At 37.6% G+C, this 24,419-nt stretch overlaps 1 protein-coding gene across 3 annotated transcripts in view; it reads left to right on the forward strand.

Annotated features, from left to right (window-relative positions):
• SETBP1 (SET binding protein 1) overlaps positions 1-24,419 on the forward strand; it is a 283,742-nt gene that overhangs the window by 76,266 nt on the left and 183,057 nt on the right. The window contains exon 1 of one of the 3 annotated variants that reach the window (XM_053701057.1): positions 5,975-8,227. The exons of the other annotated variants lie outside the window; for them this stretch is intronic. The gene's annotated coding sequence lies outside the window, so the exon portion shown is untranslated. Of the gene's footprint in view, positions 1-5,974; positions 8,228-24,419 lie in introns of those variants that run through there. 3 annotated transcript variants of the gene reach the window in all.

The following is a 24,419-nucleotide window of genomic DNA, read 5'->3' on the forward strand; positions in this document are numbered from 1 at the left end:
AAGGGACAGTATACACTCATTTTCATATAACTGCATGTAATAGACACTACTATAAAGAATAATATGCACAGATACTGATATAAAAATCCAGTATAAAACTGTTTAAAAACTTACTTAGAAACTGTCAGTTTGGCTCTGTTGAAAAGGTAGCTGGAAAGCCCACTGCAAGTGGCAAATAAGACACTCCCCCCCTCCCCCTTCTTTTGCATATGAAAAGACCCTTTACACAAACAGGAGCAAGCTGGAGTAGGTAGTCGAGCGTATTCACATAAAACTTTGGGGCTTGGTTAGGAGTCTGAAAATCAGAGCAATGTTATTTAAAAATAAGCAAAACTATACATTAATTTAAAAAAAAAACTTTATGGGCTATGTAAATAGATTATCTACAAAACATTTATGCAAAGAAAAAATGAGTGTATAATGTCCCTTTAACACCTCACAAAGAGAATGCTGCTGGAAGAGGTTCCTCAAGAAATCCCAAACCAAAATCTAGATGAGCTTCTTACACACGTTACTATATAGGCAAAAATCCTTCTGTTAAAGAGTATGACTGTCAGTATATTGGTATACCGCTGACTCACTACTAGTCTCTGGATGCAAGAGCATGGGGCATACTAATGTATGCCCTGTGTACAGTAAAAGGTATTGCTGAAACATTAATAGCTTTTACCAGAATGATTTTTGCTAATGTGTATTTTTCTTTGTTTGTGTTCAGTGACTAAGAGAGACGTCCTACGGCTCCATTTGTAAAATAAATAAAAAATTATTAACCGGCAGTAAATACAGTGTATTTGCGTAATCAACACATGCATGATAAAAAGACTATGCGATAGTCAATTAAGTAGTAGTATTTTGTTTTCTGACACATTTAAAATTTTGTCTATTCCACTCCCTCTGTTGCATGTGACAGCCATCAGCCAATCACAAATGCATATACGTTTATTTTGTGAATCCTTGCACATGCTCAGTAGGAGCTGGTGACTCAAAAAGTATAAATATAAAAAGACTGTGCACATTTTGTTAACAAAAGTAATTTGGAAAGTTGTTTAAAATTGCATGTTCTATCTGAATAATGAAAGTTTAATTTTGACTTGAGTATCCTTTTAAATAGTGCTATTTAATTTGCATGTCTTATTAAAAAGAATTAGGTGACCTGTTATGAAGGTGTAAACTTGTTTCATTGGTAAACTTCCACACAGAAGCAAACACTTGGCGAGTTAAAGTGTAAAACAGGTTAGGTTAGTTTTGAATTTCAAAGACGATTTTGACTAATTATAAGGTCCACTCACACCTAGCAACTGAAATGGATATATTTAGCATTAAGCAAGACTTTCAAGAGAGTCTCACGGTCCTTGACATGTTTGGGTTTACTTAAGGTTAAAGTTCAATTTTTAAAATCTTTTGTACTAAGGAGAGAGTGTTTTGTTTGACCTTTAAAACTGTATGTGACCTTTTCACATATAAAGCTAGATTACGAGTGGAGCGCAAAATTGTGCGCTGGTATTTCCAGTGGCCAGCAATGAGCGCAATGCTATGCGCTCAATAGAGAGCACGCTTCCCTAGGCTCCACTGGGAGCCTCATTCTCATGCCGTCAGACACCGCATGAGAACCTAGTGCAGAGAAGTTAAAAGTATTTGCTTATATACTATGTATATATAAAACAATGGCTCCATTTATCATCAACGGGCGGAGAGGCGCATGCCTGCATTTACCATTACACACAAGCGCTCCTGAGCACTCATGCAACTACGCCCCCTACGAGCGGGCAGGAGCTGTCAATCTCCCTGGTCGGACAAGATCACTTAAAGTGATGGTAAACTCTCCCCTTTTTAAAATCAGATCTGGAATGTAAGCGCTATTTTAGATGACGTTTTATTCATCATGTGCAATGAAGATGCGCTATAACTTAGTTATTAATATAGATATGAAATTAAAATACCCCACGTTACACCACCCACTTCAAAAGTCAATTTTTCTGTCAGCTAAATGATTGAATTACTCTCCAATCAATGCTCTAGCTACAACAAAAGTGCCATATGGGGAGAGCGCTGATTGGACAAAATTCAATCTGTTAGCTCACAGAAGATTTTACTTTTGAAGTGGGCGGAGGAGCATGCAGTATTTGAATTTCATATCTGTATTAAAAAGCATGTTATACTGTATCTTCATTACAGCTAATGAATTAAACTCCATCTAAAATAGCGCTTACATTCCATATCTGATTTTAAAAAGGGGAGAGTTTACCATCACTTTAAGAGGTGGAGAGCAGGGCAGGGAAGCTGATGACCGCTGCTTGATAAATCCTGACTGCAGGTTTGCTTGTGCAAACTTACTGTCAAAGGGGAGAGAAGAGCTTGATAAATTGCTCTAAATATGAACTTTTTCAAGTATTTAACCCTTTCGTGCCAGGATTAACTTGTCTAACAGTTGTTCCGATGTAAACAAATTGAAATCTCGGGATTGTGCAAGTGATCACGAGATTTCAATGATGGGATCACGTCAGGGGGGCGTCCCTATGATGTTAGGCATGCCCTCCAGACTGCGATCCCATCAGGGAAGCTCCAGTGGCTTCAGGAAAGCCAAGCGGTTAGGACATTGTATTTCGTCCTTCGGTGCTAAAGCCCAGCAAAATTCGGATGAAATAAAATGTCCTAACGGCGTTAAAGGGTTAAAGTGTTTAGTCTATTCTTTAATTTAACCTTGTATTTTATATTTACCTTATCTGTTTCCCAGGGCACTAATTGCTGGGTTGGTTAATGGAATCAGATTAGTTAAACCACATAATTGTGCTTCAGACTTGGTTTACAAACCTGACACATTTCTGTACATAATATGCCCAGTTTTTTAAGACTGTAGCATCATAACCAGCTCTATCTATCTATCTATCTATCTATCTATCTATCTATCTATCTATTCTTTATGATTTAATAAAATCTATAACTACTGTTGACTGTAACATTTGGGTGTTCTTTAATTTGTTCACGTAAGCATCTTATAAGAGTTTATTGTATTCAAATTTGCTGCAGGAACACCCTTTCAAATGGGCCATGTTCGTCTCTTTCCTACCCCCCACTACTGGGAGATTGATTTTTACTTAGTTCTTCTAACTACATTATTTACGTCAGCATTGACCTTTTTAGTCTTATTGGTGGGCTCAACAGGCAAAAGCATAACTTTCAAATGGAAAAATAAAGATAAAAGATCTGTCTGTAAGCAATTTAATACACAACAGGGAATATATATATATATATATATATATATATATATATATATATATACATACACACACACACATACATACACACATACATACATACATACATACATACATACATACACACACACACACACACACACACACACACCAACATTCCTTCCTGTGTTTTGGTAGACACTCCATTAAATATGTATGACACTTGCATATTGAGTGTTGTTATAAATCTGTGTCAATTTAAATTCCACCCTAACTTCCCTATTTGTTTATACAAGTGGAAAATCTTTGAGAACAAAATGTAACTGATGCTAAATGTCTCTTTTATACCAATCTTGATAAATCGTAGAGTCTGTGCCGTGCACACAATGAGACATTCACAATGTTTATTTATTCTGAACTGGGTGTCAAATCTCTATGCTTCAGTAGTAAAATTTTCCATTAGCTAACAGACTTCCTTTTTATATAGGTATTAGAGAATCTTTTAAAATGTTACAGATGAATTCTATTTGATTTTTCCATCACAGCAAAGGTGACTACAGAGTCTCTGTTTCTGTTGCTTTGAAATGTAAGCATGGAGATTTAAGTCCCATTGGGAATTTCATGGAAATTTCAATGGAAAGTACACAAAAACTGTTCATTTCCCAGTAAAGAAAAATATTCTGTGATACCTAATATTGTCGTTCTTAGTAATAATTTATGGGAGATTTTTTTTCCTTAGAAATATTAAGTACACATGCATTAATATACCAGTGTGGAGTGGCTGGAAGTGGGATATTTATTTTGGTGCTTGACAAAGCTCTTTCATTTTTTTTAGTTCTGGCTTCTAAATGTTTGCAGTCTGCTGTCTACATCTCCTTATTTCCTGGCTTGTATAGATTTGTATGATTGGTTGGCTCCTCTGTGTTCTGATTGGTTTCTGCATTTCAAATTAGTTTGTCAACTGCTGATGTATTGAACAGTTTACTGGTAAAACTCTTAAGAACTATACATTATGAACAACCCCTCTGTGTGTTCTGTTATTGGAATATGTCCATGTAATTTTTCCTGTATTAGAACTTGTGGCATGAACCTTTTGGCTATTTGAATATTTTTAAATGTAATTTTGTTACCACACCAGGGTGGGATCCTTAACTTTTTTTTTATCAATGTCATTTTTGTCATATGTCTCATCTCTCGTACATTGGTTTTTTAAAACATTCAGATTGTATAACTAAAATGCATTATCATCATCACTCCTGAGCTTCTTTGTTTCACCATTTTTCTGCCGTCTGCTCTAGATTTTATACTATTGTTTAAAGCTCAACATGTCCAAAATTGCTCTAGTTATGTTACCTCTTGGCAATGTTTCTTTTATAAGGTTGTGAGAGTATGCCATTACCTGTAGGATTCAAGTTCTGTCCACAAGGAGGAGGCAAAAATACTTTAGATACCAAGAGCTTTTAACTCCTCCCACTTCCCTGTCCACTTCCCAGCCTTTTTTTTTTCTCAGACTTACTTGAAACCCATAATCCCCCACAGAGAGTCGGGAAAAGGACAGATTGAGTTTGAGTAAGAGTGAGATTCATTTTCCAGCGGGAAGTTTGTCACTAGCCTGCCTCAGGTGTCAGTGGGACTTGTACTGCATTCTCCTCCTCCTGTTGACTTTGTCTATGTACTCTTCTTTTAGAGCCTCTGCTTATTTTTAAAGCAAGGTAGTTTTACCTTCTCCTAGTTGTCAGGAATTGAATCCCAGAGCTTGCGTACTCTCACCACCATGAAAGTAATATAATTTTTCAGATAAGCGTACTGTTTTTTTTTTACATCCAATATTGTTGACAATACAATTGCATTCTTGACTAAGCATTTGCATCATTTTCTACTCCTGTCTCACCTTCAGACAGCACCATCACCCAGTCACCTTCAGTTATAGGTGTTCATTGTATGTTTACAATACTGCAAATAGCCTCTTCCATTCTCTTACAGTCTCCATGTGCAGCGTCCTGAAAACTAGTACCTTGTGTCTGTCATTGCCTCACTTTCCTCACCTTTCACTAGTACCTCATGTCCGCCATGGTCTCACTTTCCTCACCTTTTGCTGGTACCTCATGTCTGGCATGGCTTCAATTTTTCTAACATTTCACTGGTACCTCATGTCTACCATGGCCTCACTTTCCTCACCTTTCACTAGTAACTCATGTCTGGCATGGTCTTACTTTCCTCACCTTTTACTAGTACCTCATGTCTGTCATAGCCTCAATTTTTCTAACATTTCACTGTTACCTCATGTCTGCCATGGCCTCACTTTCCTCACCTTTTACTAGTACCTCATGTCTGCCATGGCCTCACTTTCCTCACCCTTTACTAGTACCTCATGTCTGCCATGGCCTCACTTTCCTCACCTTTTACTAGTACCTCATGTCTGCCATGGCCTCACTTTCCTCACCTTTTACTAGTACCTCATGTCTGCCATGGCCTCACTTTCCTCACCTTTTACTAGTACCTCATGTCTGCCATGGCCTCACTTTCCTCACCTTTTACTAGTACCTCATGTCTGCCATGGCCTCACTTTCCTCACCTTTTACTAGTACCTCATGTCTGCCATGGCCTCACTTTCCTCACCTTTTACTAGTACCTCATGTCTGCCATGGCCTCACTTTCCTCACCTTTTACTAGTACCTCATGTCTGCCATGGCCTCACTTTCCTCACCTTTTACTAGTACCTCATGTCTGCCATGGCCTCACTTTCCTCACCTTTTACTAGTACCTCATGTCTGCCATGGCCTCACTTTCCTCACCTTTTACTAGTACCTCATGTCTGCCATGGCCTCACTTTCCTCACCTTTTACTAGTACCTCATGTCTGCCATGGCCTCACTTTCCTCACCTTTTACTAGTACCTCATGTCTGCCATGGCCTCACTTTCCTCACCTTTCACTAGTACCTCATGTCTGCCATGGCCTCACTTTCCTCACCTTTTACTAGTACCTCATGTCTGCCATGGCCTCACTTTCCTCACCTTTTACTAGTACCTCATGTCTGCCATGGCCTCACTTTCCTCACCTTTTACTAGTACCTCATGTCTGCCATGGCCTCACTTTCCTCACCTTTCACTAGTACCTCATGTCTGCCATGGCCTCATTTTCCTCACCTTTCACTAGTACCTCATGTCTGCCATGGCCTCACTTTCCTCACCTTTTACTAGTACCTCATGTCTGCCATGGCCTCACTTTCCTCACCTTTTACTAGTACCTCATGTCTGCCATGGCCTCACTTTCCTCACCTTTTAGAAATTCTTCATGTGCAGCATGGCCTCAATTTTCTCTTGTTTCACTGAGACCTCATGTCTGGCATGGCCTATTTGCCTCACCTTTCATTTAGATTTTGTTCTCCCTCTTTACAAACCCTGCATTGACTACCACTCTTCCCTGGAATTACCTTTTTAAATGATGTATTCTCAGCTTTAAGTCACACTAACACAGCCCCCTCTACATTTCTGATGTTCTTTTCAGTTACACTCTCTCAGAAATCTCTGCTTCAGATGCGTTTCCTCTCATAAACTTTTTTCACTAAAATATTCAACACCAATCACGTGCTGCCCTGCATTCCTGAAGCTCTTTCTTTGTGTTTAAGACTCTACAAACATAAGTCTTTAAAGAGAACCTAAATACCTGTCTCTTCAGGACAGCATATGGACAAAGGAAAAATAACAATAAATAAAAGAAACCTGTTTAATCTAGTCCTGATACTATTATCTTTGTTTCTTCCAACCTTCCTTATTAAACAAAATATGCTCCCTGTATATAATCCAGTTTGTTTCTCTTCTTACTTATTGTGGAGATAAGTTTCTTTAAATTGTAAGCTCTTTTTCCACCTATACACTCTTGGTTATTTAGTATTTGTGTACTAGTAAGATATGACTTGTTTCTTCCACGACAAAACTCCACCCCTCCTGCATATGGTCCTTGTCCTGTTGACTTCCTTTCTGTTTCTGCTAGTTTGGTCTGAGGTAAGGTAGGAGCCATAGCTGCTGCAACTGAAGAGTTTTTTTTTGTTGTACTGTCGACCTCTCTCAGTACATCATGCAAAAGTCTAGCCAACCCCTGACCTCGGTCAGGCCTGCCTGTAATCTGTTGGTGGCCTTGTCATGTATCCCTAAAACATGCAAGAACATTGCCTGGAGATTCCCTTTAAATTTAAAAGGGCTGTGGAATTGCAGTTAGGGGTCCGCTACAGTATATTGTTACCCAGTTTTCAGCACAGCAGGCAAGGGAGAATTCAAGTGCATGATCCATAGTTTAATTGATCTTGTCTCCTCGGTACAGTTCTATTTCAGCTGCAACTTCTTCTACCGATAAGCGCATATGATCTTTTATTATTTATTTATTATTGAAGCTGTCTCTTGAGTAGATCCCTCGTTATCCTTGTGTGTGTCTGCTTTTTCTTTATTTCTACATAATTGTATTGTGATAATATATAATGAAAACTATATGAACTTCCACCGTTCAGTGCTGGGAAACCGGTTGACATTTCATAAATAAGTGAGATGGTTGTAATAATATAAATCATTTTGATTATGTTCAATATGTATGTGCATACCTTTTTTTGTGTGGCTAGGTTACATCATTATAATAAGCATCACACTGGCTCCCAAATATTCTTCCCGATTCCTTATTTCTGCCTTTTTTTTTTGTGTGTATGCATATATTATTGCTCATTTATTTGTCAGATAGAACTGTGCATTACTTGGGCTATCCTAATAGGTTAAGTAAACAGGGCAATGTTTAGGTTAATTGTTACTGGTGCTTGGACTCCCCATTACTGATTCATCTGGGAGCCTGGCCAAAGAGCAGATGGAAGAGGAAAACGTCATCACCTTCCTTCTTATTGTGTCTCGCTTTCTCTTCTTCTCTCTGTCTCTTTCTTTTGGCTGAGTAAATAGGCCAGATGGCAGTGAGTGGAACAGACAACGAGTGAGCTCTGGCATATGGGCAGCCTGTTTAATTTTGATCCCTGCTGGGAAGTGGATTGGAAGAGGTAAGTTGCAAAAGCCAAAGAAAAAAGAAATAAAAGTCTAAAAAATGTGATGGGGAAACAGGATTCCATTTTCTACTGTTGAGTAGTAGAAATTCTTTCAAGTAAAGAGAGCTCTTGAGGAAGTTTTATCTGCCTCTCATCCCTCCCCCTCTGGCTCTGAAGTGATGTGGATATTCACACATCATTAAAGACTGTTCTGGATCTGCGGGAGTGTACCTAACCCACACAATGAAATTAGCTCTCTGTGTCCATGCCATTTAGGGTAGGGAGTCTTGTCAATTGCATAAAGGGTCAGAAAACTGAGAGGTCTCTTACAAACAGAAGAGCGTGACCTTCTTGTGCAATCACTGTCATAAATGGTAGAAAACATTTTTCAGACTAGATAGTTATATAGTTTGATAACTTCCTGGCAATGAGAATGTTTTAATCCAAATGTGTCATACTTTATAGTAAGACAAAATTAGCAATAAAAGCAAATAATGTTTTTTTTTTTTTTTCTCACCAGCCTTATATAAATATAAAAGCTGCCCAGATACCCTAAGAATTTGATTTAAAAAAATAATATAATTAAATAATTATTTAGTGATGATATAATTGAAATTGTTGTTTTTTTTCTCTCAGATTTCTTTCAATCACAGAATTGCAGATATGTTCGGCCACTTGCAGTGGTTTAAGAAAGTACTAATTGCACAATTTTGGAATTGCTCCTTGTTAGTATGTGACCTGCATTGATATGTTAATGAGTAGTACCCACAGGATATGTTGTGTGCTGTCATTTACTGTCACGTATAGCATTTTTTTAAGCCAGTTTTATGAAATGATACCAGAAAATTAGCAAATTAAATAAAATCCAGTATAATAATCATTATATATAACAAAATTTAACGTAGCAAAATTTGAACCCAGAAGTGATATTTAGTGAAGATATAGTAGGCGAAATTGTACTCTGTGTTTTTAATGCATCTATTGTATCTGCAACACACGTTAGCATGTTATAGGTGGTATATCATTGACAATACTGCAAACCAAGCTTTGTCTGCCAATAATTGCCATTTGTTGGTGATTTTATTATCTCATAATAGTGCAATACACACAGCAGCTTACATTTTGTTTGGTAACAAAGCCTCATCAGACCAGCATGTAGGATTTTGTATTTTTGCAAGTTTTTTTGTTGTTGTTGTTTTTTTTACCGCCGACTTGGCAGACAAATGGATTAAGTGAGAATATTCAAAATCTAAAGGGTCATAGGAGGGTGTCTCACATTGAGAAACTGAGCTGGAAGAAACCTCATTCTCTCACTGAGTTGATGCAGCTTGTGAAAATGTGCGAAGAACAGCGTATAATGAATGGAATCTACAGTGGCTTGAACCCGGCAGACAGACAACACCATTAATAAACTGGGAACATTTTTCTCTCTTTAGTTCCTTTCAATGCCAGACCTGTGGTTTGATCTCCCCTGAATACTGTTCCTCTTTTGGGGCTTAGATTCTGAGAAGATTTGGTGCATTGTTTGAGGTCGCAGGATGTCGGATTGATTTCGAATCTTTTGTATTGACTCCAAGCTCCTGAATAAAGCTGTCATGTGTGTCTGTGGCTGGCTAGCGGGCTGTCCGGCTGCAAGCTGTGCCTTCCTTTGTTGTTTAGGCCTCATTGAGCAGAGGGAAGAGGCTCATTTCAGGGTGATTTACCACCACCCAAACACCAGCTGTCTGTTGTGTTGTTTCCACTGCTACCGCCTTGAATTCATTCCTATTCCCTGTCCTTCCCCCCCCCCCCAATCATTATCCAGTCACTTAGACAGTGTTAACGAAGGACTGTCCTGATATTAGAAAAGAACCAAACAAAGCAGTAGCATTAGGGGAAATTGACAGAATGGTGCAGATGTTTTATATGGAGACATTGCAATCTGGATTTTAAAAAAAACTAATATTTCAGATTGCCTACTTTTAAAGCGACAGATGTTTTAGCAGGTTAAGTTTATACACACATATTGCAAGGGACATTAGTATAAAAATGGAAAAACAACTCTACTGTCGCTCATTGGGTTCAGCAGAGATACAAACTGCAAATCAAAGACCGTTTTGATACATAATGACCGTGGTTAGCTGTGTCTAGTGTGTAACCAGTCCATATGAAAGAGTACCCAGTGTTGTTGTTTTTTAAAAGCACATTGGCTGATAGATACTTCCTGTTAATTCTGATTCATTTTGCTAATTCTGATTGGTTAATGGATACTTCTCGATCCTCCTCTCTGATCCAGTTATCATTAGTAGTAAGTGTATAACCAATACTGGTATAGTAGTCACATTTATTTTTTCATCATTTTTCAGGGAAAGCAATTCCTGCATGTTTACATGATGCACTTGCATATGGAAGACATACTTTTGTTGAATAAAGGGTCCCTTTAAAGGGGCACTAAATACATTAGTGCACCTCCTTGTAATCATGGGCAATATAGTTTTTGAACCTAGGTTAAACTTCAGGTATCTGGAGCAGAGCTGCTGCACATGCGCAAACACATCAGCACTGAAATGTTGTGAAAGACAGATGGCGGCAACCATGACTATAGGAGCAAATGGCCAAATGCGGTAACTGACTCTTCCAGTTTTGCTTTTAATCTTAGCTGAGAGCGAGTGCTGGACTTTTTCTGTGTGCTGTATTGTTTGTTTTGTAATTTTCCCTATGGACCTGCACCCAGGCTTGTCTGGGGTTAACTGCCTGTGACTCTAGCAATAGTACAGCTTCCTGAGAGTGCTATAGCACCAAAAACTAAGCATGTTGCAGGGTCACAGGATGTGTACCTGGTCCATTCTGAAAGTGCTGTCCCTTCAGTGTTTTGCATATGACTATAGGGAGGGGGAGAATAACCTCAATAATGTGCTTATAAAATGTATTTAGTGTTTAATGACCCTTTTAAAAGGAAAAAAAAATTAATAATAAAATGTTCTAATGTGTAAGTGATAGGCAATAAATGGTGCAATAATTAAATGCTAAATTTGTTTATCACTTGCAAATTCTTATGAGCCACTGAGAAGAGGAATAATTGCTTAGCCACTAATAAGCTGCTAGCTCCCAGTAGTATATTAGGGCTCAGGAGCCTACCTTAGTATGCTTTTTAAAAAAAAGAAAGACTGAAAAGTCTATTAAAATTGCGTGCTCTGTCCAAATATATTTTGGCTTTCATGTCCCATTAAGCTCCCCCCACCCGCACACACACACTTTGGGACAATTGAAAGCTATGAGTTTACCCATTACTGCATAAATGAACTGTTTTATCATAAGAGAAGTCCACTAACTGCAGCTGAAACGGACACACATTTAGTAAATCCGGGCAGACTTCTCAGCTGATACGCATTTTGTAGCATCATATAATGTAATGGAGTCTTACTGATCATAATATGTACGCTTTCATTATTATGACATTATGCCCCAAGCCCCAAATCCTACTGACATCAGATTTTATAAGATTTCATTTATATTCCTTTGCACATCAAGTCCAATTTTTTTTTGGATAAAAATATTAACATTCTACAAGTGCAGTAGTTGTCATGGCAACCATATATGAGCAGCCTTTTTCCCCCCAGATCTTTTCTTATTTTACTATTCCATAAAGTGCTAGGATATGTTATCTTTACAGTTTATAATGGGAATTCACTACCTAGTTAGTTAATTAATTAATTAATTAATTAATTAATTAAGGATTAGCAAGGTGTTGATTTCTAGTTCTTTTGGTTGGTGCATCAGTGCAAAATATACACTGCTACATGTGATTGGACTAAGAGCCAATTTGCTAATCTAGCATTTTATCTGGATAAGAAACTTATACTTTAATAGTTTCCATAATGTATTTTTTATATTTTGATTGACAGTGATATACATCCTGTGTATTTTGTTGCACTCAACGAGACATCACTAAAGCATAGTATATATAAGCAAACAAGAACTACATTGCAATAAATACATATGGAAATTGGAGCAGCTCTACTACAATATTCTACACACTGATCAAGCAATCATTGTGTAGAATGTTCTAGTGTCAGCATTCTGGACCCTACTAAATACACTCCAGTCTGTCTAAGGAAAACATTTTTTTGAAGAGTTAAATTGCAAGACGGCAAGCAAAATAAAAAATGAAGTATATCACAAAGTTTTTGCTGTTATGGATATTTAAAGGTTTATGTGGAATTTAATTTGCTGTCTAATGTCCTTTTAAATATTATAAATGAGCATTTAAAGTGCATTGGAGTTCGATACAAACTATATAATGATATATAATAAATATCACATATATAAGCATTCATGAAAGTGCAATCACATGCCCCAAACATTTCTACAATTGTTCCTGGCAGTTTGGCACTCTATGTGCAGGGGTGGAGCTTCATTCTTGTTCAGGATCCTGAGTGCACGTTGTTGGAGTATGGTCAGTCCAGCAGAGCTCTATTAAATGATCTGGGCAGGGTTTGAGCATTTAGGATCTGGGTTGTTAATGCTCTAGTTTTCTTCATAGGGAAACCTAAGCATAATTAGCAAGTTATTGTGTTGGTTTGCAGTAAGGAATTTCTATGATAGGTTAAAATATGTTGCAGTGATGGATGCTATTTTGCGCTTGCGTGCAACACCGCCTCCTGCCCGCGCACAGCCAATCACGTGCAGGCAGGATTCTGAAAACTGGAATTCCTTGGTAGAGAAGAGGCTTTGAAGCAGCTGTCTGATGACCGCTGCTTAATAAATACAGACTGCAGGGCTTGATAAATCAAGCCCTAGGGGTAGTCAATTTTTGGCTACCTTCTATACCAAAAGGAAGCAAGAATGCTCACATTATACTGTGGTTTCAACATCTTCTTTACATTTCAGATTATTTTTCAGTTGGTGCAGACAGTAGAACCCCTTTACATAAAACCTTGTAGAGCAGATGCCTTATTTTCTAGGTGTTTGATAACTGCAAACATTTTGAAAAAACTATGAGATAACCTATTTTTACACCAGGGATTTTTATAGCTGTACAGTTCAGTATAGCTGTTTGATGGAAAGGATCACTGCAGGAGAGTGACATGAGATGTCAAGAAACATAGATGGGATATTAGATGTAGGCTTTGAGAGGACTGGAAATGCAGAATGGGGGGGGGGGGGCACTGGAGAGTAAGAAATGTAGGGAAAATATTAAAGGGACAGTCTAGTCAGATGGGGAATGCAATTTTAAACAACTTTCCAATATACTTTTATAAAATTTGCTTTGTTCTTTTGGTATTCTTTGTTGAAAGCTAAAACTAGGTAGTTGCATATGCTTATTTCTAAGGCCTTGAAGGCCACCTCTTATCTCAGTGCATTTTGAAAGTTTTTCACAGCGAGACAGTGCTAGTTCATGTGTGCCATATAGATACCATTGTGCTCACTCCAGTGGAATTATTTAAGAGTCAGCCCTGACTGGCTAAAATACAAGTCTGCCACAAGCACTGGGATAAGGGGGCAGTCTGCAGAGGCTTAGATACAAGGTAATCACAAAAGATAAAAAGTGTATTAATATAACTGTGTTGGTTATGCAAAACTGGGGAATGGGCAATAAAGGGATTATCTATCTATTTAAACAATAAACATTCTGGAGTAGACTTTCCCTTTAAAGTGAGTGAGGTGCAGATAGATATGGTCAAAGGGAGAGAGACCATACTAGCAGACAACAAACACCGCAAAGGATACATTTTGAAACTGTGCTGAAGGATGCGGATTGAAGGTGACGTAAACCCCCCAAAAATATTTCAAAATTCAGATAGAATTAGGTGACAAAGAGGACTACAGACTGCAGGTTCTTTTGTGAGTACCTGCAGTCATAGGGGTGCGAAGCCTTTGATAAATGGACCCCTTGGTATCTTGTTGAAAAGCATTTAGGTATGCTCAGGAGCGTGCATGTTCTGGAGTAATATATAGCAGCAAGCTCTAGGGGGCAGCAGTGGGTGCTGTTAAGTAGTGCTCCAGGCAGACTACATGCTACTTAGCTAGGTATTCTCTTCAACAAACCATGGTCTGACACTGAAGCCAATGCGATAATAGAAGCGCATTGGAAACTTAAAGGGACACTGTACCCAAAAATTTTCTTTCTTGATTCAGACTGAGCATGAAATTTTAAGCAACTTTCTAATTTACTTTTTTTTATCAACTTGTCTTCATTCTCTTGGTATCTTTATTTGAAATGCAAGAATGTAAGTTTAGATTCCGGCCCATTTTTGGTGAACAACCTGGGTTGTCCTTGCTGATTGGTAGATAAATTCATCCACCAATAAAAAACTGCTGTCCAGAGTACTGAAACCAAAAAAAGCTTAGATGCCTTCTTTTTCAAATAATGATAGCAAGAGAACGAAAAAAAATGATAATAGGAGTAAATTAGAAAGTTTCTTAAAATTGCATGCTCTTTCTGAATTACTAAAGAAAAAATTTGGGTTCAGTGTCCCTTTAAATAGTATGCTCTGTCAAGAAGAAAATATTTTTGTTCAATGTCCCTTTAACCTACAAAAAAACCTATTGGTGCTCACAAGTTGTTATAATTACTACAGGAACATCTTTGTGGCTTAGCGCAAGTCACCTGCATCCATAGTCATTACTTGATTCTCAGACCTGAAAGTGAATATGGACAAATGCAATTTTTTGAAAATAACAGTGATCCCAGGACAACAAGCAAAGGGCACTCATCTGATGCATTGGGCAAGCTCACCCAGTGTATTCAGTTAGCTCCTTCAACAAAGGATATCAAGAAAATGAAGTAAATTTGATTGAAGTAAATTGGAAAATTGTATAAATTGTATTCTCTTTATCATTGTTTCTCAACCGTGGTCCTCAAGTAACCCCAACAGCCCAGGTTTTCATTATAGCTAAACCAGTGCACAGGTAAAATAATCAGCTGATGGGTGAGAGCAGTTTAGTAACCATGGTTACTGATCAGCTGATTAATTCACCTGTGCTCTGGTTCAGCTATAATGACAACCTGGTCTGTTGGGGGAGGAACTTGAGGAACGCGGTTGAGAAATACTGCTCTATCTGAATTGTGAAAGAAAAAAATTGTGTTTCATGCCCCTTTAAGTTAGCCATATTTTTCAACATCCAGTTTGGACAAGCTAGAAGTAATGATTACACACTTGTTTTATAAGTTCAGCCCCACATTCTAGACACAAATCAAGGATATAGTCCTTCTGCTTGTAATTATTATTACAAGTATGTTGTCTTAACCTTGCTCTGGTAATGATTAATTGATGCAATTCTGTTTAATTGCACCCTTGCGAAATTAGTGGTTTTCCATCCTGCAATGCTCATTAACCTTTTTAATGAAGCAATATCCTTTTGTCTAATAAAATGCAACGTTCTGTCTACAGAGTTTATACAGGCGTATTGTAGATATTAATGGCTTCTAATAACCATTGCACTGATATTAATAACCTTAACAACATTAATAGTTTGTATATTAAAGTCATCTACAATAAAGAATAATAATGATCAACTATACTGAATTTTGCGGTGCTTTATAAATTATTGATAATTAATAATAATAATTATCATCATCGTCCATCCCTAAGTGAAGACTATTCGTAAAATGCACTTACATGTTAAAGCGACGTGGAACCCCACATTTTTCTTTGATGATTCAGATAGACAACTTTCCAATTTAATTCTATGATCTAATTTGCTTCATTCTCTTGGTATCCTTTGTTGTGGGAGCAATAGTGCACTACTGAGACCTAGCTGAAAGCCAATGACAAGAGACCATCAATCAGCAGCTTCTGAGTCTACCTTGGCAGCAAAGGATAAAAAGAGAATAAAATAAAATTAGATTATACAAATACATTTGAAGGAACAGTTATTTAAAGGGACAGTCAAGTCCAAAATAAACTTTCATGATTCAGATAGGGCGTGTAATTTTAAACAACTTTCCAATTTACTTTTATCACCAATTTTGCTTTGTTCTCTTAGTATTTTTAGTTGAAAGCTAAACCTAGGTAGGCTTGTATGCTAATTTCTTAGCCCTTGAAGGCTGCCTCTTATCTAAATGCATTTGACAATTTTTTACCACTAGAGGGCATTGGTTCATGTGTGTCATAGATAACATTGAGCTCACGCATGTGGAGTTACCTAAGAGCAAGCACTGATTGGCTAAAATGCAAGTCTGTCTAAAGAACTTAAATAAGGGACAGTTTTCAGAGGCTTAGATACAAGGTAATCACAGAGGGTAATAAAGGGATTATCTATCTAACAACATTTCTGGTGTTGACTTTCCCTTTAAAATTGTAAGCTCTATCTCAGTCAAGAAAGGAAAAAAAAAATGGGTTTCATGTCCGTTTACTATGCACTTTCTTGTAGCGGTCACTTTGCGTTTTGTAGAATCTGGATGTGACTTAAAAGCCAGTTGCTTATTTATTTTATGGAAATGGATTCGGAATCGTATTTGTATTCTACAAAGCAAAGGAAATCTCATGGTAAGAGGCATCAATTTGACTACGCTGTGACATTTCATGATATTTCAATGCACCCAAAATGTAGAGCATCAGCCTAAGACATGCTATTATCTTGCCTTGTGGAGAAAATCTGGAGCATTCCAAGTAGAGGCATCTGTTCTGACTCTATAAATATGACCTTCATTTCTTGTACCACTCCCATGTTATCAAATGCTGAGGTTCCTTCTTCCCATTGTTTGTCCTTTTGTTACATAATGTTATTGACTTAAAAGGGCAATAAACACGTTGAGATTTGTATATACAATGTTTAGTCATGAGTAATGAAACTACTTTGCAATATATTGTCATTGTTTATTTTGCCCCCTTTTCATGTAATTTAGCTCTGAAAATTGAGCAATTTCTAATACTCTGAACATAAAATGCACCTGCTGACTTCTCAAGACTTACTCTGCTATATACCTGTCCTCATTTGGCTTTAACTGATAACTTCAAATAAATACATTGTATACTAATTTATGGCAGTGGCTTGCCTAGTAGTCTGCTGACTAAAGCCCAGATTGACTCCAACAACAAGGCAAATGGTGGGTGGAGTTTGGCTATTGAAAAATAATTGAAGAAAAAAAAAGATGTTGCCTGAGTAGCCAAATCCCATTATAAATGGACTTTAATTAGCCAATCAGGATGCTAGTCCCAGGACATGCAAGGGAGTGTGCATCTGGCAAGTGAAGGCACAATCATGTTATTCCCCTGTTCAGTTTATGGAAGTTTACTATGAAATCTCATAAAATCACAGCAAAGCTAAGCATGACCTCAGCACTGCTGATGCTGATTGGCTATTTAAAAAAAAAATAATAATAAAAAAAAAATTCAATTTGCAGTTGGACAGTAGCTGAATAATAACTGTTCACTGAACACATACTCTGGTAAGCAGAATACATTTTAAGGTAAAATATCTTACTTTTTTACATAGAGAGATATTTTCTTGTCAGTTTTTTTACAGTTATGCTTCATCACTTTCAAGTGATTTAGCATATGGGTTTTATGTCCCTTTCAGGAAAATAAACATACACACCAGAGTTTTTGTTTCATAATGTGACAGGTTTAAATGTTTATAAAACATTTATTTTGTATGTAGGTCTTTTGCAATTTAGTATTTAATTGCAGGCATAAACATAAAGGAATATGGAAAAGTCAAATTGTTTTCCTAATTCATTCAAAAGAACACGCAAACGCATCACTTCCTTTGTGAAAACAAAAGGCTATTTTAGCAAGTTTTATTTTTTGCCAAGTTAATATGTTAACCCTATCAGATTCTTCTAATCCTGCGCCCTCACTAAGGTTTTTTTTTCCCTTTAAAGGGATAGGAAATCCACATTTTTTTTTCTTTCATGATTCTGATAGAGTATGCAATTTCTCTCTTGGTGTCTTTATTGGAAAAAGCAGGAATGTAAGCTTAGGAGCCGTCTCCTTTTTTTTGGTTCAGAACCTGGGTAGCACTTGCTGGTTGGTGGCTACATTTACAAACTAAAGTGTTACACTTGTTACATGAAAATAAATAATAAACAAAAATAAATAAAATGTATGTGATATATATATATATAAATATATATATATATATATATATATATATATATATATATATATATATATATATATATATATATTTATGAGCACATCCACCTTCCTCCATAGGAAAGCTGGATACACAGTGGGCTCCATGTACAAAGCAGCGAAAGCTGCTCTGGAGCCTTTGCGGGGCAGGTTCGCATATGCGAGCCTGCTTCCCGCAATGTAAGAAGCAGCGGTCATTAGACCGCTGCTTCCTACACCCTACGCCACCTCTTAGCTGGCGAGGCAAAATCACTGAGAGCATGCTCGCTCTCTGTGATTCACAGCCCCTTCAGTCGCGTGATTTGAAGGGGCGGACATTACACACTCCGATCAGTGTGTAATGATACATACGGGCAAGCGGATCAACAGATCCACTGCCCATGTGTAGCGAAGGCGGGCGGACAGCTTCGCGAGTTGAGAAGCTGTCCGCCCACCATTTAGTACATGGCACCCAGTGGGTTCTTCTACAGTAACTTATTGGTTGACTGAACCTCCCATAGCCTTTTGCGGAGGCAGTACCAGGAGTGAGTTTGGTTTGCTTTTTTCAGGCATTTTTTTAAAGTGAATTTTTTCTCTTCTTTCTAGTATATAGGGCAGTTAATTATTTTTAACTTTATGGACCTTACCACATTTTGTTGTGCCTAACATGACCTAAATAAACAGAGTTCATACACTGAGTTAGGTGTCTGAGCTGAGTATCTCTACAGTTTGTTTGCCTGGGAATGTGAAGATCTCACAATATAAATTATCTCCTGGACGTTTAGGTAAACAAAGCTTCCTCTTCTCCTTTGATCTATCTGATTTATACCAGTGGCTGATGTCAATGTGCAAGAAATTATTTGTATATCAGTTACCCTTTTTTAAAGGAACAGTCTACTCCACATTTTTTGTTTAAAAAGATAGATAATCCCTTTATTCCCCATTCCCCAGTTTTGCACAACCAACCCATTTATATTATTATGCTTTTAACCTAAGGAGACCATTTTTTTTTTTTTTTTTTAAATATTCTTTTATTGAGGTTTTGCAAGAACAAAAAATTAGAATAACACATACAATGGATGATGCATATGATAAATAACAACATCCTGTCTTAGTGCACAATACAATGCAATTTTAAAAGAAAAATTAGACAGACATAAGCCGTATCATACCAGTATCTGAAACCTCCATTTTATATATACAGTAGTTTCTATACGTGACCAGTTATACGGCCACTCATGGACCCTTTAATATAGGTAGAATAAACGTTGGAATATGGTAGTCACATTAAAGACCCTACTGGGCCTAATGACACTTTCTGTGAAAATTTTTAGTGTGTGAGTACCGCTTTGAAATAAAGTGGTCAAACATTGACCATAGGCGGACAACATCCAAAATATGACAGTGTAGAGTAAAATTATATAATATAAGATGGGATGTGGGGGGGGGGGGAGGGGGAGGTTATCAATTGGAAAAAAAAGGGAAGTTTACCCGAGATGGGAGGAGCAATCTCAATAGAACTGGATGGTGATAAGACTAAAGGAAATGGTCTAGCTTAATTCAAATGAATAATGCCATATATACATATATATACAGGGAGTGCAGAATTATTAGGCAAGTTGTATTTTTGAGGAAGTATTTTTATTATTGAACAACAACCATGTTCTCAATGAACCCAAAAAACTCATTAATATCAAAGCTGAATAGTTTTGGAAGTAGTTTTTAGTTTGTTTTTAGTTATAGCTATTTTAGGGGGATATCTGTGTGTGCAGGTGACTATTACTGTGCATAATTATTAGGCAACTTAACAAAAAACAAATATATACCCATTTCAATTATTTATTTTTACCAGTGAAACCAATATAACATCTCAACATTCACAAATATACATTTCTGACATTCAAAAACAAAACAAAAACAAATCAGTGACCAATATAGCCACCTTTCTTTGCAAGGACACTCAAAAGCCTGCCATCCATGGATTCTGTCAGTGTTTTGATCTGTTCACCATCAACATTGCGTGCAGCAGTAACCACAGCCTCCCAGACACTGTTCAGAGAGGTGTACTGTTTTCCCTCCTTGTAAATCTCACATTTGATGATGGACCACAGGTTCTCAATGGGGTTCAGATCAGGTGAACAAGGAGGCCATGTCATTAGATTTTCTTCTTTTATACCCTTTCTTGCCAGCCACGCTGTGGAGTACTTGGACGAGTGTGATGGAGCATTGTCCTGCATGAAAATCCTGTTTTTCTTGAAGGATGCAGACTTCTTCCTGTACCACTGCTTGAAGAAGGTGTCTTCCAGAAACTGGCAGTAGGACTGGGAGTTGAGCTTGACTCCATCCTCAACCCGAAAAGGCCCCACAAGCTCATCTTTGATGATACCAGCCCAAACCAGTACTCCACCTCCACTTTGCTGGCGTCTGAGTCGGACTGGAGCTCTCTACCCTTTACCAATCCAGCCACGGGCCCATCCATCTGGCCCATCAAGACTCACTCTCATTTCATCAGTCCATAAAACCTTAGAAAAATCAGTCTTGAGATATTTCTTGGCCCAGTCTTGACGTTTCAGCTTGTGTGTCTTGTTCAGTGGTGGTCGTCTTTCAGCCTTTCTTACCTTGGCCATGTCTCTGAGTATTGCACACCTTGTGCTTTTGGGCACTCCAGTGATGTTGCAGCAATGAAATATGGCCAAACTGGTGGCAAGTGGCATCTTGGCAGCTGCACGCTTGACTTTTCTCCGTTCATGGGCAGTTATTTTGCGCCTTGGTTTTTCCACACGCTTCTTGCGACCCTGTTGACTATTTTGAATGAAACGCTTGATTGTTCGATGATCACGCTTCAGAAGCTTTGCAATTTTAAGAGTGCTGCATCCCTCTGCGAGATATCTCACTATTTTTGACTTTTCTGAGCCTGTCAAGTCCTTCTTTTGACCCATTTTGCCAAAGGAAAGGAAGTTGCCTTATAATTATGCACACCTGATATAGGGTGTTGATGTCATTAGACCACACCCCTTCTCATTACAGAGATGCACATCACCTAATATGCTTAATTGGTAGTAGGCTTTCAAGCCTATACAGCTTGGAGTAAGACAACATGCATAAAGAGGATGATGTGGTCAAAATACTCATTTGCCTAATAATTCTGCACTCCCTGTAAATAATAAGTAATTAGCATGCAGTAATGAGTATTACCTATACATAGAACTAACTTTCAGCATATGAACATCTGCCAGAAGGAATACTACCTGCATATACTTATAATAATATGTTGTGGAGCTTTATCTGTTAAGAGTACTAAGCTGGCTGCTATAACTCCTAAATGGATCCTATGTATATTTTCATCACAGCATGACCTCATCAGCGTCTAAATGACCCCGTTATATCCTATCCTGCTTACATGTCAGCTATATGTTAGAGAACTGAGAAAAATAAGTAGAGTAGTAAGTAGTCCTGTATGGGTATATCGACTATACCCTATCTCTCCAGAATTACAATAAGTATGATTGTACCATAGATATGGTGTCTCACATCATATGGTAGCGAACAACACTATTACAAACCACACTTATATAACTTAGAGAGGGAAATAATGCTTACCAGTATTCGCAGTGATAGGAGCTACTACAATATTTACAAATATGCAAGTTCCAAATCACAAATCTATAGAGATACATATATTGTACAATCATCCAGAACCTCTCTGTAAGTATAGCCACAGCGGAGTGAGAATTGTTCATATGCAGCATACTGGTGACCAGGTTTTTAAAATGAAATCCGGGGAAATTTTTTTCAGACCCCTCGCAGTAAATTATAATTTGCGTAATCCATTAATCGAGGTTGAGGATTCCAGGCCTGTATAGGACCAGCTCAAATACCTACATAAAAAAAGTTATTTCTTGATAATCTTATTCTTTAATAGAGAACTAGAATTCCTTTTTTCCCCAAAAAACATGAGTAAAAATGTCATGTGTATACTATAACCTACCCCTACAAGCAACGCAGTACCCTTTCTGTTTTTAACACGCATGCGTTACTCAAAGCCAAAGATACACATCTCTTGATTCACCTTTAGTAATAATGCCTCACAATAGGTCATAAAACACAATCTCTAGTCTTCTGCTTCAAGTTCGTATGTGAAACATTGTTAAACCTTAGAATAACAGAATTGTGCAAGCTGGTCTCTCTCTCTATATATATATATATATATATATATATATATATATATATATATATATATATATATATATACACACACACAGTATCTCACAAAAGTGAGTACACCCCTCACATTTTTGTAAATATTGTATTATATCTTTTCATGTGACAACACTGAAAAAATGACACTTTGCTACAATGTAAAGTAGTGAGTGTACAGCCTGTATAACAGTGTGAATTTGCTGTTCCCTCAACATAACTCAACACACAGCCATTAATGTCATAACCGTTGGCAACAAAAGTGAGTACACCCCTAAGTGGAAATGTCCAAATTGGGCCCAATTAGCCATTTTCTCTCCCCGGTGTCAGGTGACTCGTTAGTGTTACAAGGTCTCAGGTGTGAATGGGGAGCAGGTGTGTTTAAATTTGGTGTTATCGCTCTCACACTCTCTCATACTGGTCACTGGAAGTTTAACATCGCACCTCATGTCAAAGAACTCTCTGAGGATCTGAAAAAAAGAATTGTTGCTCTACATAAAGATGGCCTAGTCTATAAGAAGATTGCCAAGACCCTGAAACTGAGCTGCAGCATGGTGGGCAAGACCATGCAGTGGTTTCACAGGACAGGTTCCACTCAGAACATAAAAAAAGTTATTTCTTGATAATCTTATTCTTTAATAGAGAACTAGAATTCCTTTTTTCCCCAAAAAACATGAGTAAAAATGTCATGTGTATACTATAACCTACCCCTACAAGCAACGCAGTACCCTTTCTGTTTTTAACACGCATGCGTTACTCAAAGCCAAAGATACACATCTCTTGATTCACCTTTAGTAATAATGCCTCACAATAGGTCACTAGTAAAATTAATTACCAGAAGATACCCCTACTTTGTAGTTTTTGAGCAATCAAAATCTTAGAAAGATTACGTACTTCTAAACATTCCAATTTAACATACTAGACCTACATAACAAGGGCTCAGACTCTCGATTCCATTGCGCCTGCACATATATAACATGTTTCCGCTATTAACTAAACACTATCCACCAATCAAAACTTACCTTGCACCTCTGAGCCGTTGCAAAGAGGGGCTGGCAAACCCCATTCAGCACTTCACAATCTATAGAGAGAGGGGTCTGAAGCTTTTAGCTTCAGTTGGACTGTGAGCGCCAGCGGTGAAGTATCCAAGGGAAGCGGAACCGCTGCTGTAGCTCTACGCAACTAATCCGTGTCTAAAACAGATAAATCTATCAACTTCCCACGAACACATCTAACATGCATGGGGCTCTGACCATCTTACCGGAGACATAATTTGTCCGGGTACAGTCTCCTCAATCCGGGGACTGTCCCCTAAATTTTATTGTTGACTGTCCCTTTTAACATTGTTTTTTTTTTTTTTTTTTTTAAGATCATACAGTTTATAACTTTGTAACACACACACCGTCCCTTTCACCAACTTTGAGGCATAGGGAGCAATGTAATAAATGTAATGGTTCTTTCAGTGTGGGGGAATATCATATATGTTTTAATAGAGTGACTTGTTAGAGGCAAAAAGCAACTGACACATTAATGTCAACAGAATATCCTCCTCAGTATCAGGAAAGGCAATTTAATGTTACATAATGCTTATGTTGTTACTGTGCTGAAAAGAACTTTAATCGGAGCGTACGATTTCTACGTATTTTTCTTTCCAATTACGTCCTCCAACAAACAAACCTGTATTGTGCTAGAGGAGATCGGTCTGACTCACTTGAAACAGCCGCTGTTTTTCTGCAAACTGGTGCTTAAGCCAAGGATGAGATGATGGTCGAATAGGTCATGATTAATAATGATTAATCTGATCTCTTCCTATATACAGTAAACTGTATCCACAATTCTCCAAATAATTACTCCGTAGCCTAGATGTGGTACTAGACGTAGAGGTGGAAATCATTTATCATAAAACACAATCTCTAGTCTTCTGCTTCAAGTTCGTATGTGAAACATTGTTAAACCTTAGAATAACAGAA

This window comes from Bombina bombina, chromosome 2 (genome assembly GCF_027579735.1).
Source record: "Bombina bombina isolate aBomBom1 chromosome 2, aBomBom1.pri, whole genome shotgun sequence".
Lineage (NCBI taxonomy): Eukaryota > Metazoa > Chordata > Amphibia > Anura > Bombinatoridae > Bombina > Bombina bombina.